The following is a 14,793-nucleotide window of genomic DNA, read 5'->3' as shown; positions in this document are numbered from 1 at the left end:
TTGATTACTAATGAGATTGAAAAACATTTCCTGCATTCACTGGTAACTTGTATTTCTTCTTTGGAAAACTGCCCTATGTATGTCATGTGCTAATTTTTCTATTAGGGTTTATAAATATCAATTTCTAAGAGCTTTTGAAATACTGGTATTGAAGACTCCTAGGCAGCCAAGGATAATGGCAGTTACCTAAACCCAAATCCCCCCCACATTCCACAAAATGATGGAGAATGGTAAGAACAAGTGTAGCTACACAGACCCAAAATTGCATCATAATGAGGACACAGGAAGTGTAATAAACTTCCAATTACACACAAGCAGAAGGGTCGGCATCAAATCCCAGTGAGCTTAAAATGACTGTTTCAAAAGTATGTATGTAGTCCCTCCTCAAGAAACTAGAGAAAGAAGAGTCAGTTAAATCTAAGGTAAGTAAAAGGAAAGAAAAATAGGTAAGAGTCAAAAATCCATGAAAATGGTTTAGAACAGTCAAATAACAGAGACCATTAACAGAGTCAAAATTTGAATTTTTGAAAATTTTGAAAAGATTAATGAAACATAATCTGCTAGCAAGACTCATCAAGAAAAAAAACAAATCACTGACACCAGGAGTTTAAAAGTACATCACTACAGGTCCTACAAATATTAGAAGGATAATAAGAAAATACTAAAAATGATAGTTAATACATAAAACAATTTAAGTGAAACAGGAAAATTCCTTGAAATATGCAAATTAACAAAAGTGATATAAGAAGAACTAGAAAATCTAAATAACCTAATATCTATTAAATAAATTGAATTTCTAATCAAAACTTTCCCACAAAGAAAACTCCAGGCTCCAATCAAAAACCATAAAATACCTACGAATAAATCTAATAAAAGATGTGCAAGGCTGGTATATTGAAAACAATGCAACATCACGGAGAAAACACCTGAATAAACTAAGAGATAAACAGTGTTCCTGGATTGAAAAGCTCAATGTAGTTAGGGTTGTCCTGTCTCCCTAAATTGATCTGTAGATAATGCAATACCAATCATAATTTTAAACGTTTTTTTTCTTCTTATAGAAAGTGACAAGCTGATTCTAAATTTTTTTTTTTTTTTTTTTGACGGAGTCTCACTCTGTTGCCCAGGCTGGAGTGCAGTGGCGCGATCTCTGCTCACTGCAAGCTCCGCCTTCCGGGTTCACGCCATTCTCCTGCCTCAGCCTCTCGAGTAGCTGGGACTACAGGCGCCCGCCACCACGCCTGGCTAATTTTTTGTATTTTTAGTAGAGACGGGGTTTCACCGTGGTCTTGATCTCCTGACCTCGTGATCCGCCTGCCTCAGCCTCCCAAAGTGCTGGGATTACAGGAGTGAACATGGTGGCTCACGCTTGTAATCCCAGCACTTTGGGAGGCCAAGGTGAGAGGATTGCTTGAGCTCAGCAGTTCAAGACCAGCCTGGGCAGCATAGTGAGACCCCGTCTTTACAAAAAACAAGCAAACAAAAACTTTAAAAACTAGCTGGGCATGGTGGTGCACGCCTGTAGTCCCAGCTACTTGGGAGGCTGAGGTGGGAGGACTGCTTGAGCCTGGGAAATCAAGGTTGCAGTGAGTTGAGATCACGCCACTGCACTCCAGCCTGGGTGACAGAGTGAGACTCTGTCTCTACAATAATAAAATAATAAAATAGTTATGGAATTGCACAATACCTAGCCTTGCTAAAGAAATCTTGTTAAAAAAGAACAAAACTGTGGAACTTATTTTGGCTTCATGGCTTCCTGTAAAGCTCTGTCAGCAGGACATGGTTAGGATAGATAAGCTGACCCTCAGCCAGGGCACTAGGTCGATCAGTGGGGAAGGAAGGTCTGAAACAGCGTGGCTGGGACAGCTGGAGATTTGTATGGAAAAATGAACCCCAACTCCTATCTCACGCCACACACACACAAATTAACTCAAGACCTACGACAGACACAAACACAACCCCAGAGCCACAAAGCTTCCAGAAGAAACCCAGGAAAATGCTCTCATGAGTCTGAGGTAGGTAGATTTGGGTAGGATACAAAAACACTAACCTGTAAAGAAAAAATTCGATGAATTGGGCTTTATTTTAAGATGCCAGTAAAAAATGAAGAGATAAGCCACAGAGAAAAAATATGCACAGCACATTGATAAAGGACTTTATCCAGAATCTATAAGAACTGCTACAAATCAACAATTTAAAAAAACAATTTTAAACAATGGGACAAACGTTTGCACACATACTTTACCAAAAGAGATAGAGTAACGCCCATCATATACGTGAAAATATCCTCGGCATCCTCAGCCAGCAGGGACGTGCAAGTTAGCACCTCACTGAGATGCTGCTCCACACTGCAGGGTGGCCGCTGTCAGAAGGACCGACAGCACTGAATACTGGTGAGGGCGAGAGTGTGACTGGTGGGAATGTACAATGCTACAGTCACTTTGGAAAACTGTCCTGCCGTTCCTCATAAAGGCAAGTGTACATCTGCCCTGCAACCCAGAATTTCCAGCCTTAGTATTTCATCAGGGGAAATGGGTATGTTCACAGAAAGGCTGGAACAAGGATGTTCACACTGGCCTTGCTCATAATAATCAAAAGCTAGAAATAATCCAAATAACTATCCATTGGATAATGGATAAACAAATTGCAGAATAATTACAAGATGGAATACTGTTAGATAATTAAAAAATTTTAAACCTACTGATTATGCAAAAACATTGATGAATCGCAAAAACGCTATGTTAAATAAAAATCAGATGCAAAAGCTCATAAACTTAAGATTCTATTTATATGACATCTAAGAACAGGCCAAAGTAATCTACAGTAATAAATATCAGAAAGTGGTTCCCTGGGTGTGGCAGAGGGCAAGTGATTGAATAAAAGTGGAAGAAAGACCTATATACAAATACATTTGAAAATCTAAATTATAGATTTCCCTAGGAAAATAGAATTTATAAAAATTGACCCCATTCAAGATACCAAGATTAAAAGATCAACTCCTGTAGAAGGAATAAAGTTATCAAGGAATTACCCCACAAAAATGCACCTGGCCCAGATGGTTTTAACATGGAATTCTACCAAATCTTCAAAGATCAGATAATTTCAATGCCCCATAAATTGTTCCAGAGCACAGAAAGTGAAGGAAAATTTCTAGTCCTTTTTAAGAAGTATAACATTGACACTTAACTCTGATATGGAGTGTAAAATAAAAAAGAAAATGACACACCAATATCACCTTTGAATATTGATGCAAATGTGCTAAATGAAATATTTTTTTTTTTTTTTTTTTTTTTGAGACGGAGTCTTGCTCTTTCCCCCAGGCTGGAGTGCAGTGGCGCGATCTTGGCTCACTGCAAGCTCCGCCTCCTGGGTTCATGCCATTCTCCTGCCTCAGCCTCCCGAGTAGCTGGGACTACAGGCGCCCGCCAACACGCCCGGCCAATTTTTTGTATTTTTAGTAGAGACGGGGTTTCACTGTGTTAGCCAGGATGGTCTCGATCTCCTGACCTTGTGATCCGCCCGCCTCAGCCTCCCAAAGTGCTGGGATTACAGGCTTGAGCCACCGCGCCCGGCCTTAAATGAAATATTAAGAAATAGACTCCAGTTTCTCATTAGGAAAATAATACACCAACAACCAAGCAGATATAATCCAAGGATGAAAGGTTGGTTCAATTTAGGAAGTCCATTCATATAATAGACCATATTTACAGATCTGAGGGGGAAAATGATTATCTCCATATATGGTGAAAAAGCCCTCAATGAAATTCAACAATTATTCCTGAAAAAAAAAAAAGGCTCAAGAAAATAGGAATTACTGAATACCTTCTTCACAGGTAACATGTATGTGTGTGCGCCTCATTCCTAAGGCAGCGACTTCATAGGGAAACACTCGAGGTGTTCCCAGCAAGATCGAGGAACAGGGTAGGGAGGCCCACCACCACCCATACAAGGGGTGCAACCATGGCCCCAGGATGGCGCCCACTATGGCCTGCCACTTGCTTTTGTAAACAGAGCCTCACTGGAACACAGCCATGCCCACGCATGTATTCATTGTCTGTGGCTACTTTTGTACTACACCACAAAGCAGAGTGCCAGGGGTGGAGACAGCCCAGCCCAAAACGCCTAAAACATTCACCATGTGGGCCTTTAAAGAAGAAGCCTGCCAACTCCCTCCCGTGGTAACGGACATTGTACTGCAGGTATGGATTGATGCAATTCGATATGAAAAATCAACAAGATGTACAACAATTGGGGAAAAGTGAAACTCTCTCTTTGCAGAGGGCATCATAGTACATCAGGAAAACCCAGGAAAATCCATGATAAAATAACCCAAGTAAGGCCGGGCTCAGTGGCTCACACCTGTAATCCCAGTACTTTGGGAGGCCGAGGCGGGTGGATCACGAGGTCAGGAGTTCAAGACCAGCCTGGCCAACATGGTGAAACCCTGTCTTTACTAAAAATACAAAATTAGCTGGATGTGGTGGCGCATGCCTGTGGTCCCAGCTACTAGGGAGGCTGAGCTGGGAGAATGGCTTGAGCCTGGAAGGCGGAGGTTGCAGTCAGCTGAGATCGTGACATTACACTCCAGCCTAGGCAACAAGCGTGAAACTCTGTCTCAGGAATAAAATAAAATAAAATAACCCAAATAAAATAATTCAGTACAAAATTAACATACAGATACCCATAACCTTTACAAACTGGAAAAATGACCAGATTAGGGTACATAATTGTAGATAAAGCCCCATTTACAAAAACATCAAAGAAGCTAAAGTACTTATAAACTTAAGACGTGTGCAAAACCTATACGAAGAAAACTTCAAAACATCTCCAGAGACACAAAAAATTGTATTTGAACAAATGGGAAGACACACCTCAATCTTGCATAAGATGAGTCAGCACCCTAAAGATGCCTGTTCCTCCTGAGTGAATTTATCAACACACTGTAATACTAATAAACATGGCACCAAACTGATTACACAGCTAGTAGGTTTATACTAAATATGAAAGTAAATATGCAACGATAGCTACAAAAGCACAGGAAGAAAAAAAAGCCAGGAGACAGGAGCTTCTTATTAAGCATCTAAGAAATACCGTCAGGCCTCTATAATTAAATCACAGTGCATGAACAGACACATAAATCAATGGACTAGAATGGAACATCCAGAAGTGGGTCCAAGCACAAATGGAAACTTGATGCATGAAAAAGGTGTCACCTCAAATCACTAGGACAGGGATAGGCTTTCCGATAACTGGTGCTCTATTAAGAAACTTTGTTGGTATTGCCTGTTTGATCGGGGTCATCTGCAAGCTGACACCCTCCTCTTTTAGTATAGCAAGTTGGTAAGTTAACTTTATGAGTATTTCCCAGCGTCGGGGTCTCACCTTACTCCTGGATCACCGTGACTGCAGTGGCCCATGCTTTGATAACACAGATGGGAGTCAATTGCTATTATTTTATCTGGAATTGTTTTGTGCGGTTTCACAGGGGAGAAGGGGCTGCGTTTCTCCTTTGAGCTGCCTGCATCGTATTTTTGCACCAGCGTTTTCCTAACCTCTCTGAATTAACTGAACAGCTTTCCATCCCTTTCTATGCTCTTGAATAGCCTAACCAGCTTGAGTATTTTCTGTTTCTTAATGTTTTCCTGAAATTTGCTTCTAAGAACAAGTGGACCAGGCACCTGATCCCCCTTTATTTTGAGACAACTTCCCGTTCTTCCTTACCAATGCAATTATGATTCTGTTCAGAGTAGCTCGCTCACACAAAAATGTTTGCCTCCCAGCCTCCCACATGGAGTGATTTGGCCCATGAGGTAGGGGCTGGGGATTGGGGACTCTCTTTCTCCTGACGTGGGGCCATCCTGGACTGGTCCCTCCATGTTCCGGTCCCTCCGCGTTCCTGCAAGAAATGCAGACAAGAGGCGGCTCACAGAGCCACTGGCTGGAAGAAAGTGGGGCTGGGGGCAGCAGAAGTGGCCCGAGTCCCCAGCGACACTGTGGGCCCCTGGCCCAAGCCCAGCTGTGGCAGGTTCCCATCCACACTGCAAGAGGCCTCTTCCGGACAACGCCTTTCCTTTCCCATTTTCTCCCTAGTTTTTTTTCCCCAGGTAATTTTGTTGCAGAATTTCTACCTTCTTCAGGTGGCTGTAGAGCATTTCATACATCTCTGTCTATCTTGCTGGGTGTCACAGGTGTGGGGAAGGTTGAACTGCTACCCAGGGTCCAGTTCAAACCGGAGGCTGCGTGTTCTTCCTCAGACGCCGTCACACCACGCCTAATTCAGGGGGAAAGCCACACCAGAAGGACGCAGCCTCAGACCTAGAGCCTTGCTAGGCTGCAGAGCCACATTTTTCAATCAGTAAAGTATCCAAAAAGAAAAGTCACACGTGCCGTGAAAATATAAAAGAAACACTTGTCAAAGATCAACTCAACAGTCGGTGAGGGGAGCAGTAAGATGTTACGACCGATGGAGAGAGCGGAGGAGCTGGTGGTCGCAGGCGGCGGGACAAGGCTGCTGGGTCAGGTGCCAGCGACCCAAAGGCCCTCTCTCCCACCGACCTGAAGGGTGTGCCACCCGCTTGGTTCTGGACACAGAGTTGCAGGCACCAGGTGATGACTTCACAATGGGATTTGAACTCTGCGTTGAGCGTCTGAGCAAGAAACCCAAGTCTCACAAAGCACCTCCCACTCGGAGGAAGACGTCAGGGAGCCCCTGCCCAGCTGTCACAACAAAACAGCGGGCAACACCGTAGGCTGCTCCACGATGACAAAATAGGCCAATGTTTTATATGGTTTGGCATCAGACAAGAAGCCCGTCGTTATCAGTCCCCCTGAACTCCACCACGTTTCTAGAAAGGGAAATTGACCCCGTACATTTTCATTCCTGTGCAGCTCCGAGAAAGAGGGTTGGCTCCATACTAACGTCTTTAGGTCGTGAGCAGAAAGTCTGGCGCATCTGCCTGGACCCATCCGGGGCTGTTTACAAGCTCTCAGTTTGCCCAGATTTCCCCAAGAGAAATGGAGAAATCTCAGACCTGCGGCATTTCTTTGGGGGAGGGGGCTGTGGAACCCTTGGGACTTAGTTGTTTATGTCACTGAATAAAGGATCCAGTGCACCCATGGGATGATCCACAGAAAGGAAATCACTATTTTCCTCTCAGTAGCTGGATGAATCAGCAGGACGTGAAATGGATCCCGCGGGGGGTGTGAAGACAGCCTCGTGCCAGCCTCCCCGAAATGGACTGAGCCTGCTCCTCGAAGGCATGGAGGAGGAATGGCAGGTGGTGCCCACCGGCAGATCAGCAAGCTGGATAATCATCTCACCATGTCCTGTGCCGCCTCGGATTTTCACCTAAAAACACCTTCTCATCCAGCCTCCCACCAGCTGGAAGAAATCTTCCTTGGAGGGTTTCTAGGGACTCTAGTTTTAGCTCATGTGATGGGCTGGGACCCCCAAGGCCAGACTTCCATGTCCCTCGTATTACTGACCCAACCAAGAGATTGAATTTTTATGACAGTCTTTTCCAAACCATAAAAAAGTTTTAAAAATTATAATAAAATATACATAACATAAAAATTACCATTTTAACACCAATCGCCTGCCCCGGCCCAGGATGGCTGCTCTTTTTCTAAAGAGGTTAACACTACAAACTGTAAAGTCTGAAAATAGTTGCGTTAGATGTTTTGGTGAACACACCGTGCACAACAGCACCAGCACAGTGGTCCCCTGTTGCTTCTGCCCCAAGACTGTCCTTCCTAAATCACGCAAAAGCCTTTAGTAGCGCTGAAGACACCCAGAATGAAGGAAAAAAGAAAAAAAAAAGAGTGAAACAGCTTTTAGTAACACTGGAAGAAAAATTAGTCAGCGAATTATTCACGTATTGGATGAGAAGGGCAATGATTTGGGAACGTGCACAGAGCAGATGTGATTAGACTCATGGATGAGAGAGAGTTGCAACGGGTTCAAAGGAGCCTGCAGAAGACCAGCTCATGACAGGAAGGCAGACCCGCCAGGAACGGCTGAGGCTGAGAGAGATGGAGAAGGGTAACCCCAAAACTGGACCAACCCTGACAAAGGAACTGACTTTTTCTTCAAACGTTGGACAACAGGATTTGAAGGCAAAGACTAAACAGATTCAGCCGTGGATTAAGAAAAAACACCAAGTTCGAATTACTATAAAGAAAGGAGAAAATGTAGACGAGTCGGAAAATAAAGTGGAGGAGATATTCCATCAAATACTCCAGACTGTGCCTGGAATAGCTACATTCTCATCCAGGCCACAAGCTGTTCAAGGAGGAAAAGCTTTAATGTGGGTTCTTTGTCCTTTGAGCAAAAAGGAAGAGAAGGCATATCGAGAAACTCAAGAGACCCAGGAAAGAGACACTTTGAACGAAGACCATGGAAATGATAATGAATCAAATGTTCCGCATCAGTAATTTTAATAAAGAAAAATATGCTTCTGAGGGAAAGTTTAAAAAATATACCATTTTAACCATTTTAAGTGGTTCCTTTTTTTTTTTTTTTGAAACGGAGTCTCATTCTGTCATCCAGGCTGGAGTGCAGTGGTGCGATCTCGGCTCACTGCAACCTCCGCCTCCTGGGTTCAAGCAATTCTCCTGCCGCAGGCTCCCGAGTAGCTGGGATTACAGGTTTGTAGTGCGCCACCACACCCAGCTAATTTTTGTATTTTTAGTAGAGACAGGGTTTCGCCATGTTGGCCAGGCTGGCCTCGAACTCCTGACCTCAGGTGATACGCCCGCCTTGGCCTCCCAAAGTGCTGGGATGACAGGGTGAGCCACTGCACCTGACCTAAGTGGTTAAATTTCAGTCATTCTGAGCTCAGTGGCATTAAGCACATCCACATTGTTGTGCAACCATCATGACGGTCCATCTTCAGAACATCCCCACCCTCCCAAACCGAAACTCTGTCCACATTAAACACTCGCCCCTACTCCCCTCCTCAGCCCTGTGCGTCCCACCCGCCTTCTGCCTCTGTGAATTTGCCTACACTGGGGCCCTCATCTGGGCGAATCAAGCAGGCTTTGACTTTGTTTCACTCCGCGGAGTCGTCAAGGTGGATCCGAGCCACAGTGCGTGTCCATTTCCTTCCTTCCTTTTTTATCCCCCTCCCACCCCCCCGGCCCCTGGTAACCATCGACTCTCTGTTTTGATGAGTTCCACTTTTGTAGATTCCACATATGAGTGAGATCACGCAGAACTGTCTGTGCATGACTTATTTCGCTGAGCACCATGTCCTCCAGATTCATCCGTGGTTTGCAAATACCGGGATTCCCTTCTTTTTCTGGTTGAACAGTATTCCATGGTGTATACACAGAGCATTTTCTTTATCTGTGCATTCACTGGTGGACATGCAGGTTGTCTCCATGTCTTGGCTACTGTGACCAGCGTTCTGATAAACATGGGGTGCCTCTGATTCTGATGTCAGCTCCTTTGGGTAAATGCCCAGCGGGGGACTGCTGGGTTGCATGGAAGTTCCATTTTTAATTTTTTGAGGAAGCTCCATGTAGCCTTCCATCACATCTACACTAATTTACCTTCCCGCCAACAATGCACGAGGGTCCCCATCTCTCCACACTCTCATCAACAACTGCCTTCCCACCAATGGTGCACGAGGGTCCCCTTCTCTCCACCCCTCACAATCCTTCCCCCACGTGCCGAGAGCCCCTTCTCTCCACACCCTCCAACAACTGCCTTCCCACCAACGGTGCACGAGGGTCCCCTTCTCTCCACATCCTCATCAACAACTTCCTTCCCGCCAACAGTGCACGAGGGTCCCCTTCTCTCCACACCCTCATCAACAATTGCCTTCCCGCCAACGGTGCACGAGGTCCCCATCTCTCCACACCCTCATCAACAACTGCCTTCCTACCAACGGTGCACGAGGGTCCCCTTCTCTCCACACCCTCATCAACGACTGCCTTCCCGCCAACGGTGCACGAGGGTCCCCTTCTCTCCACACTCTCATCAACGACTGCCTTCCCACCAATGGTGCACGAGGGTCCCCTTCTCTCCACACCCTCATCAACGACTGCCTTCCCGCCAACGGTGCACGAGGGTCCCCTTCTCTCCACACCCTCATCAACGACTGCCTTCCGCCAACGGTGCACGAGGGTCCCCTTCTCTCCACACTCTCATCAACGACTGCCTTCCCACCAATGGTGCACGAGGGTCCCCTTCTCTCCACACTCTCATCAACAACTGCCTTCCCACCAACGGTGCACGAGGGTCCCCTTCTCTCCACATCCTCATCAACAACTTCCTTCCCGCCAACGGTGCACGAGGGTCCCCTTCTCTCCACACCCTCATCAACAATTGCCTTCCCGCCAACGGTGCACGAGGGTCCCCTTCTCTCCACACCTCATCAACGACTGCCTTCCCGCCAACGTGCAGGGGTCCCCTTCTCTCCACACCCTCATCAACGACTGCCTTCCCCCACGGTGCACGAGGTCCCCCTCCCCCCCCCCCCCCCCCCCCGGTCCCCCTCTCCACACCCTCATCAACGACTGCCTTCCCACCAATGGTGCACGAGGGTCCCCTTCTCTCCACACCCTCGCCAATGACTGCCTTCCATCTTTTTGAAACAGCTGTCCTGATGGTGTGAGAGGAGCTCGCTGACAGTTTCCATTTGCACTTCCCCGTGCCTGGTGATGCCAAGCACCTTTCCACCTACAAGCTGGCCATTTTGTGTCTCTTTTGGAGAAGTGTCTATCAGGTCCTTTGCCTGGTTTTTAATCGGGTTTTTTCTTGCTCTTCAGTTAGCTGGGTTCCTTATGTATGTGGGGTCTTTCCCGCCTGTCAGATGTATGGTTGGCAAATGCGTCCTCCCGTTCCGTCGGCTTCCTCTTCATTCTGTTGATGGTTTCCTTTGCTGGGCAGAAGTTTTTCAGTTTGGTGCAGGCCTGTCTGTGTATTTCTCTTTCGCTGCCCCGCTCTTTTTAAGGCTGAATACTCCTCCTCTGTAAGTAGATACATCTTGCTAACCCGCCCACCTGTCAGCGGAGGCTTGGTTGCCCCCTTGCTTTGGTTGGGAACACTGCTGCTATGGCCGCATTTCCAGAAGGAAGGTAGCTAAGGCTGAAATCACTTCACGACACTTTGCTCTCCTCTGCAATCCCTACCTGGGATAAAAGGTGACTCAGAAGCTGTGGTGAGGGTTAAATCACACACTGTGCCCCGCAGAACCGGCATCCTGCAGAACGATGGTGCCAGGAGCTGACCTGTGTTTCACCACCGCATCCACCTGCCCTGGCTTCACAGCTTCACTCTGGAAACTCCTGAAGTTCTTGTCCTGCCTGGAGTTGACCGTGGGGAGTACCCATGAGGGCCCAGGATCGTCCCCGCCTGTGCTCAGCAAGATCTGGGCCCTGGGCTGGTGCCAATGGAGGTCAGGGACTTTGTGGCCGTGGAGGGACCATGGGCCAATCCCACCCCCTTCGAAAGTTCTGATGCAGACACCGAGCAACCCAGAAAGCCTGGCCCAGAGCCGGCACCCGCGGTGTCGAGGTCCTTTCTCTACCGCGGCTCCCATCTTAGGGGCCAGCAGCTGTGTCCGGAACTGGGAGACCCAAACCACCACTGCGCCTCAGCTGGCCCCTCAGGCTGGCACCCGCCCCTCAGACCCCTGCAGCCCCTCCCTCCCCTGGGATTTAGGCAGAGACAGGGTGAGATGACGGGGGGTGCACCAAGGGTTTGTTAGAAAACAGGAGAACGTGAAGCAGCCGGGGGCCGTGTGGCCTGGGGGGCGTCTGCTGGAAGAGAACGGAGTTGCCATCCAACCGCCCGCTCTGAGCCGGGCAGTGGTAACACAGAGTCCTCACTCCCGCCCCACACAGGCTGGAGGGGTGTGCACCAGGGCCTCGGGTCCTCAGCCCCCAGCCCTTCCCAGCACTGCCGGGAGGGGTCTGTGTCCGCCGGCTCCTGCCACAGCTTTTCCCAATTCAGCGGTTGCCACATACTGATGATGTCTACTAATAATAGTTCAAAGACCAAAGACATTTTCAAGGCTTGAGTATATAAAATGTCTTCTTAAAAAAGATTTTATGAGATTAGTCACAACCAAAAGCAACCTTAATTTTAACTCACAAGGCAGAATTTTTTTTAAAAGACCATAAAATGCTGTTTGCCGTGTCATATGGATTCAATATCAGATTGACTTCTGGTCCAGCATTGTCACGCCAAATACTTTTACACATGTGGGCCCATCTTTCAAATATGCATCTCGAACGTCTGTTTGTTTTCTCTCCCTCTGCCTTTCTAATCCTACAAAAGTTTTGGTTTTTTTTAAACATGGTCCATGGAAAATGAGATCACTTTTCCAAATGGAAAAAGGGATTTGGCTCTAAGGTTAAGGCTGTACTTTTTTTAAGGGGAAAAAGATCACATCTATGTGCTGTTACTGAACGTCAGGAAACGGCACACCTGCCACTTCGCAAGAACAGCGGAGGTCGGGGCAGGTGAGGGCCGAGGCAGGTGAGGGCCGGAGCTGCGCTCTCCCCCAGGCACCGCAGGGAACGGGGCAAATGTTCTGAGAAAGCCGGGACTTCCTCTGTCAAACCCTTTAAATATCCTGATCTCTTCCAGTTCCAGGGCAGAAAAAATAGCCGGCAAGTACTTCAAAGATTATTTTTGTCAAGGTCATGGCAGAGGGAAAATGAGGGAAAAAGGAACAACCCTCCACATCTCCCTGGCCGCCCCTCCTCGGAGTAAAGGGAAGTTGGGAGGATCGTGCTCCCCTGAGAGCCGTTGCCACGGTTACAGAGCCACAACACGGCGGCTAGTCACGCGAGCGGGCACCGGGCGGGCGTCGGGGCAGCTGGCCCGGCCTCCTGGAGCCAGATCACTCACAGGGGCCGCTCCATGGGGCTTGCGTGCGTGCGAGGCAGCGCTCTTGCTTGGGGAGCTGAATAACTGGCTGTTTATAGATCCACAAACAGTAAACGCAGGCTTGACTGTCTTCCACTGAGCAGCTCCAACGTTTGAAAACAGTTCTTGAGAATGCAGCTGGTGGATGGCCGGATGGCCACAGAGGGGGAGGCTGACTGAAGCCCCGGGGCCCTAGAAGAGCAGGCAGATGGTGGTCCCCAGGCAGTCCCTCCTGACGCCCACTGCAGCCCCGCTCGGTTAACCCAGTATCCTGGGCCCCCTTCTGGCTGAGGGAGACCAGCCAGTGCCGACGCCGCCTCCGCCCTCACCTTTGCTGTGGGCCCTTGGCGAGTTAATTCACCTCTCTGGGCCTTGGTTTCCTCCTGTGAAAGACGGGACGGCAACAGTGAGCGTCCGTGAGGGCGTGGTGAGCAGCAGCACCAGGCACCCTCCAGTGATCAGGGCAGCACCCGCTGTCTCTGTGACTGGAGGGCAAACGGCTGTGCTGGACAGGCAATCCGACGTGTAAAGTTGATGTCATTTTCTAGAGAACAAAACTTACATTTTTAAAACCAGGATCTGCTTTCTGAATGCAAACACCCCTGAGTGTGAAACTTACTTCACGAGAAGCAGACTCACAACTCATAAACAAACGCAGCTGACGGTTACCACAGTGAATCTCCCTCCACAAGCGCCAGGCCCATCCTGCCGGGGTCCTGGTGGTTGGGGAGCCGCCCCTGCTGATCCCTAAGCCTGGGACCCCACGGCCTGGGTGTGTCCTGCACCACCAGCCCCGGCCTCAGAGACCTTGGGGCTAGAGTTGGTCTGAGCCGCCCCTCTGCACCTGCGGCTCCACACCCAGGAGAGCCCAAGGGGACTCCGTGCTGACCCGGCTGCTTCAGAGCAGACAAGGAAGGTGGCATGGGGATAAGAACCACCTGGTAGGAAACCAACGGCAGGAAAGCAGCCGTGAGGCCGAGAGGTGGGCATTGAGCGGGAGCTGCGGCTGCTTGGTCCTCGAGAGGAATGAGGTGTGCCACAGTGGTTGCTGGGCATGTTGGCAGGGGGGTCCCAAGTGCACTAGTGACCTCGGGTGGGGAAAATCCACCCAGAACAGACTGAGGCGGCTGCTGGAACCAGGGCCACACCCAGACCCACAGTTCGCTGAGGGCCACTCACAGCCTCCGGAACCCACAGGACCCAGGCCCGGGGGCAGAAGGCCCTGCAAGCCCAGCCCTTCTCACAGGAGCCCATCGGTGACAACAGCACTGCCTCCTCCCAGTGTCGGCAGCTTAAAACGGAGTAACAGCCAAGGGAGGTGAGGCATGCACGGCGCCTGAAACCTGGTTTGGCACAAACTCTCCTTCCACCAGGGGCAGGCCCAGGACCCTCACCTGTGCTGACGTCGCCTGCTGGGGAGAGCCTGGGATGCAAGGGTCCAAGCCCAGCTGAGCCAAGGGCAGAGCAGGGGCCAAGTGAACACCACTGAATAGAACTCTGTGCGCCCGGCTCAGTGACCACAGATGGTCAAGGGCTAACTGGACAGTCAGGGGCTTACATGGATGGTCAGGGGCTAAGGTGGACAGTCAGGGACTAACCAGACAGTCAGGGGCTAACGCGGACAGTCAAGGGCTAAGGTGGATGGTCAGGGGCTAATGTGGAAGGTCAGAGCTAACGTGGAAGGTCAGGGGCTAACACAAATGGTCAGGAGCTAAGGTGGACGGTTAGGGGCTAATGCGGAAGGTCAGGGGCTAACGCGGAAGGTCAGGGGCCAACACAAACGGTCAGGGGCTAAGGTGGACTGTCAGGGGCTAACGTGGAAGGTCAGGGGCTAACATGGATGGTCACGGGCTAACGCAGAAGGTCAGGGGCTAAAGCAGACGGTCAGGGGCTAACATGGATGGTCAGGGGCT

The 14,793-nt window shown here is 48.9% G+C and overlaps 1 protein-coding gene and 1 pseudogene across 2 annotated transcripts in view; one reads left to right on the top strand and one right to left on the bottom strand.

The window, feature by feature from the left end:
• The window catches only part of AHRR (aryl-hydrocarbon receptor repressor), a 106,754-nt gene that overhangs the window by 23,098 nt on the left and 68,863 nt on the right, over positions 1–14,793 (bottom strand). The window lies entirely within an intron of this gene.
• On the top strand, positions 7,611–8,433 carry LOC100585238 (annotated as a pseudogene).

This window comes from Nomascus leucogenys, chromosome 6, assembly GCF_006542625.1.
Source record: "Nomascus leucogenys isolate Asia chromosome 6, Asia_NLE_v1, whole genome shotgun sequence".
Taxonomy (NCBI): Eukaryota; Metazoa; Chordata; class Mammalia; order Primates; family Hylobatidae; genus Nomascus; species Nomascus leucogenys.
Note: the sequence above shows the minus strand (reverse complement) of the source record. Positions and strands in the feature narration are given on the sequence as shown.